Raw genomic sequence first — 5,676 nt, forward strand, 5'->3', positions numbered from 1 at the left:
ATACGGACCGACTAGAATTATGTAACGAATGGACGATTGATCTAGATAGGACCTTAAGAGAACCTATTTCTTACAACCCTAGCTATGAAGACACTACAAGGTTGATCAATCCCTTGATACTGTTGAGTATTCTCACAAGAATACAAGAATGCAAGCAAAACTCATACAGAGAGAAATAAACTCAATTCTCATTCATCTAAATCTTAATTTTAAATACAAAAACGTAGCCTATATACAGGCAACCATATAACACTCTAGAATCAGCATCTTAAGGCATAAATGCTAGGGATGATGCCTCATTAATGATTATTTGACTATGGGAGGCATCATTTATTACATGGAAATAAAAAGAAATAACTTAAACTTCAAGAACAAATCTGCTGCTATTTGAAAATAGGAAACTACTTAAAACAAACAGAATCCTAATTAATGTCAATAATATCACTCTTGATGCTTTTTGAATCTTCTTGGACCTTCCAAATGGACCTTCATTACTATTCACGTCCAAAAGCATAAATGGGCATTTTAGACATCCATTTGGGCTTGAATGTGGTTGAATCACGTTTTGGAATTCCTATGGTCCATAGCACAATGCATTTGGGCCCCAATTTAAAAGATTATAGCTCCAATGGACTCCTCCATGCATATATAATTGTGTTGGGTCTTCAACAACATGGAAATTGGCTTTAAATGCTCCTTCTGGTCTCTTAGAATGTGCTCTTATCTTTCTCAAAGTCCAAATGTTCATACTCCATATGTATCCATGTCATCATCTAAGGAATGATCCATGTCCTCCTCCACATAAGTATTCTCAAGCTATAAATCCCTTGAACACTCTTGAGGGCTTGTTAGGCTTCTAGCTGAAAGGGTGCTATTTGGGTTTCATGACCTCCATATTCAATGCCTCGTGGTATGCTATCATTCCCTCCCTCTTTGAAAAGATTCATCCTTGAATCTTGACCTGGATCAAAAGGGGAAAAGTTAGAATTTGCAAGAACAACTTGAAAATAATAGTTACTGAGTAGAAGAATCATGTAAGTTATGTTATGGGTCTTAGCAAGATCTTGATTCCTTGAAGTCACATGAAGATACTCTAATATTGGAAGTTGGTGAAAATTGCTTTAGGTTAGAAATCTTTTCTTTTCTCACGTGCACCCAAATATAAATGATCATGTGTATCCCCTCGTGCACCTACAAAATAACCTAAAGCAACAACAATATCCAAGTAACAAGAAAGCCTCTTAACACACAATATGCATATGATAAGAATGCCTATGAACAACAAAATTCATGTTACAATTAAAATCCAATATCTGAAGTTCAAGGCATCTTAAAGACAACAAGTCTTCAGGAATAACAAGATTTAGGTCATCAAAATGTGTTTCAATATTATTGGAATGAAATGAGAATCCATCGAATGGCTCTTTAGGAATCAAATCGACTACCTGCAATACACTAGAATCATAAGGCAAATAATGATTAAGATGGTTACTTGCAATCACTCTTAATCTCTTTTTTCTCAAAATTCTTTTCATCTTTCTTTTCACTCAAATCAACACTCTCATTTTCCCTCTCATTACCTTGACAATATTGAGATACTTCACTTGTTTCTTTACCCAAGCTCTCTTCTTTTTTCACAGTTATCCAAAACATTAGAGTTAATGTCATTTGAATTGTATGTGGAGATGACATCTTTCTCTTGATCATTCTTCTTTGAAGAGGAGCATTGTCTTTTCTTGAGTTCTTTTTCATGCTTGCTAAGTAGAGGAACCAAATCTTCAATCTCCATGAAACTGCACATTTCTGCAACACAGGCTAATCTAGGATTAAGCCCACGTATAAAACGATCCATAATGGCTTCTAAAGTCTCTTTCACACCAGCTCTAATCATAGCTAACTCCATCTCGTTGTAATAATTCTCAACATTTAAAGAGCCTTGTTTCAACTCCTGCAACCTTCTATATAAATCTCTTTTAATCTTGGAGTTGCGCTTAGACTTCAACTGGTCTACTTCAGCATTTAGTTGCTGGACTTCTTTTAGGAAAGATTTGAGATCTTCCCCAAGCTCTTTGTGGCCACACTTTTTTTTTTGGTGCTTGAAAGATTAGAAAAAGAGAGAAAATAGACCTTACCACTCTCTACTCACATGTATCACTCAATAATTTATGCCACTCGTGTTTCACTCAAATTTGGCTTTTATATTGATGTATAACACTCTTGCCTTTTACCACTCAAACTTGCCTCCTATAAGATTCTTGGTTGAAACTCAACAAAATCAAGAGACTATTAGCTTGTGGTTATCTTTACAACCATAATTGGTAAGAAACTATAACAAAAAAGAAAGGAATATGGGATGAAAGTGGGATAAAGAAAAATGTGAAAGAAAAGTATATGATGAAAAAAAATATGGATAGTGATAGGAAGGGGAAAAAGACGTATAGAAAAAGGATAGGAAAATTATATGTGTGTGGAAAGAAAGGAAAGTAGGAACAAAGTATTTAGGAAAGGTACTAACTTGAGATAGTTTTAGAAAAGTGAGTACCTTGCAAGAAAAGAACTCAAATTAGACAAGTAGTATGAAAATGAAGGAAAAGGAATAGGAAACAGAAGAAAGAAGGAAACTTGAAGAAAGAAGATAGGAAAGCAGTATGAAAAGGAAAGGAATTCAAAAATAGGAAACTAGATAAAAGAAAAGAAAGTAGAAAAAGGAAAGTAGGAGTCTTACCACGCAAGCATAAAGATTTAGGAAATTAATTGTGACTTGCAATAAAAGCTCTTTCAAATTAGGAAACTTGCCGCTTATATTGCAATCTCCAATACCTAAAACTCTTTCTCTTTTTTTTTTTTGAATTTATTTTTTCCCAGAATTCTGCAGCCTTTTTTTTTTTGTTTAAACACAACAACACTCTTTTTTTTTTCCTTTTTTTTACGATTTTTTTTCTATGCTACTCAAAAGAACAAAGCAAGTCAAATGAATAAAAAAAAAGGTGGGAAGGAAATGAAAAGGAAGAAAAAATGAAAAAAAAAGGGATGGAAATAAGGAAGAAAGGAGGAAGATAGAATGAGGAAAATGGAAATGAAAGAAAAATGGAAGCAACAGAGAAAAAAAATTAAAACACCAAAAGATGGAACTTGAAATCTAGCACACCTTAGCTTTGATGCCACTTGATATGAGGGGGATATATGAACCGGCTAGAATTAAGTAACGAACAAACAGTTAATCTAGGTAGGACTTTAAGAGAATCTGTCTCTTACAACCCTACCTATGAAGACACTGCAAGGTTGATTAATCCCTTGATACTGTCAAGTATTCTCACGAGAATACAAGGATGCAAGCAAAGCTCACACAAAGAGAAATAAACTCAATTCCCATTCATCTAAATCTTAATTTTAAGTACAAAAAACGGCTAGAATACTCTAGAATCAGCATCTTAAGATATAAATGCTAGAGATGATGCCTCATTAATGATTATTTGACTATGGGAGGCATCACTTATTACATAGAAATAAAAGAAAATAACTTAAACTTCAAGAACAAATCTGCTACTATTTAAAAATAGGAAACTAATTAAAACAAACAAAACCCTAATTAATGTCAATAATATCACTTTTGATGCTTCTTGAATCCTCTTGGACCTTCCAAATGGACCTTCATTGCTATTCATGTCCAAAAGTATAAATGGGCCTTTTAGACATCCATTTGGGCTTGAATGTGGTTGAATCACGTTCTAGAATTCCCATGGGCCATAGCACAATGCATTTGGGCTCCAATTTAAAGATTATAGCTCCAATGGACTCCTCCATGCATATATAATTGTGTTGGGCCTTCAACAACATGGAAATTGGCTTTAAATGCTCCTTCTGGTCTCTTAGAGTGTGCAAGTCCAAATGTTCATACTCCGATGACTTATATACCATGGTGGTTTTTGGGGCTACCTTCCATATGTCATGTTCAGCTCCGTATGTATCCCTGTCATCATCCAAGGAATGATCTATGTCCTCCTCCACGTAAGTATTCTCGAGCTATAAATCCCTTGAACAATCTAGAGGGCTTGTTGGGCTTCTAACTGAAGGAGCGCTATTTGGGCTTCATGACCTCCATATTCAATGCCTCCTAGTATGCTATCATAAGCTTTTCATAGCCTTCTTTAATCATAGTATTTTCCTTTTAAAAATACAAATGCATTCAAATTTGAAAGAAATAAACCTTACACAGATTTCAGAACTTCACTTGCTATAGATCACTTTGTTTCTATTTTTTCACCATTTATCGATCACTTGTTCTATTATTGTTTGATCTATAATGAACTCGATAAATGCACACATCTGTTAAGTCTACTTCTTTGTAATTAATTGATAATAGGATCGATCAAGGGGTTATCGATCAAGTAAGTTCGTCTTGCTTTCTAAATATCTTATGATTGATTCTATGTTTTTCATCTGTTGTATAAATATCAAGAATCATCATCCTTTTTGTTATTCATTTATATTTACTTGTGCTAAGAGACTTCTGTAGATTACGAAGCACAACGGATAAATTATAGGTTTAAACATACTATGTCAGAAGCATTTATTATGAACAACCTTTGTAGTTGCTGAGCACACGCAAGCGATATTCCAATGGCTAGAAGCTCTTCAATCTAACAAATAACTGAAATACTCTAACTATAAATGGCACGAAGAGCATTGAATGAAGTATTGAATTCATGAGCTACCGTCTGTTAGAATTTCCTATTGCATTCAATACTCTGTTCTCTATACCTAGTGTTTAGAATTTATACTTTGTGAGAGAGTCTAAATTTTTTTTACTCAAACTCATGAGCTACTCAAGAGTGTGGACTCTTATGGGGTTATAACCTTATGGGTAGTAAGGGGGAGTGATTGAGAGAGAAACTCAATTGCTATATTGTGGCACCAAGAGCCCATTGAATCTTGGAGAGTTAGCATGAAATTTAGAGGTGCTCTAAGGATTGAATGTAAGTCAATTGGTTTAGACCGAACTAATATAATCCCCTATGTCATTGCTCATCTGTTCATCCTAGATGAAATCATTCTTTACTTATCTCCATTGCTATATTCAGTTATTAATTTTATTAAGTCAAATTTTTATATATAACTCAATTCATTCCCTCTTGGGTGAAACTGCTACTAACATAAACACTAAACCTTGAGAAAGATAATAGCACATTCTAGGAGCCCAAAAGGAGCATTTGAAGCCAATTCTCATGCTATTAAAGGCCCAACACAATTATATATGTATAGAGGAGTCTATTGGAGCTATAATCTTTTAAATTGTGGCCCAAAATGCATTGTGTTATGGACCATATGAAACATCCTTCCTTTAACCTCTCAGAGTATGCATTTGGAAGTGTTATGGTTCAAGCGATTCATAAAACAAACCTGTAGATTGAAAATTCAACATTTTTCTCTCAGGTTATGGTTTAAATTTCAAATTTTTGGTCTGATTTTGAAAAATCATAACTAATTATAAAAAATTGTATGGAGGTGCTCCAATTTTTATTTGAAGCTCTTTTAGTACTCTTCAAGGAAAAAATATAAAAATGAACTTATCCTTGGCCAATTCATACAATTGATTATCCAAATTTCACTGCTTATTTAGTCAAATCTGGAACTTCCAGATTCTATGCCTCGACTTTGGAAAATCAAATCTCCTTA

The sequence above is a fragment of the Neltuma alba genome, unplaced genomic scaffold (assembly GCF_004799145.2).
Source record: "Neltuma alba isolate B1F8T4 unplaced genomic scaffold, ASM479914v2 tig00011588_pilon, whole genome shotgun sequence".
NCBI lineage: Eukaryota > Viridiplantae > Streptophyta > Magnoliopsida > Fabales > Fabaceae > Neltuma > Neltuma alba.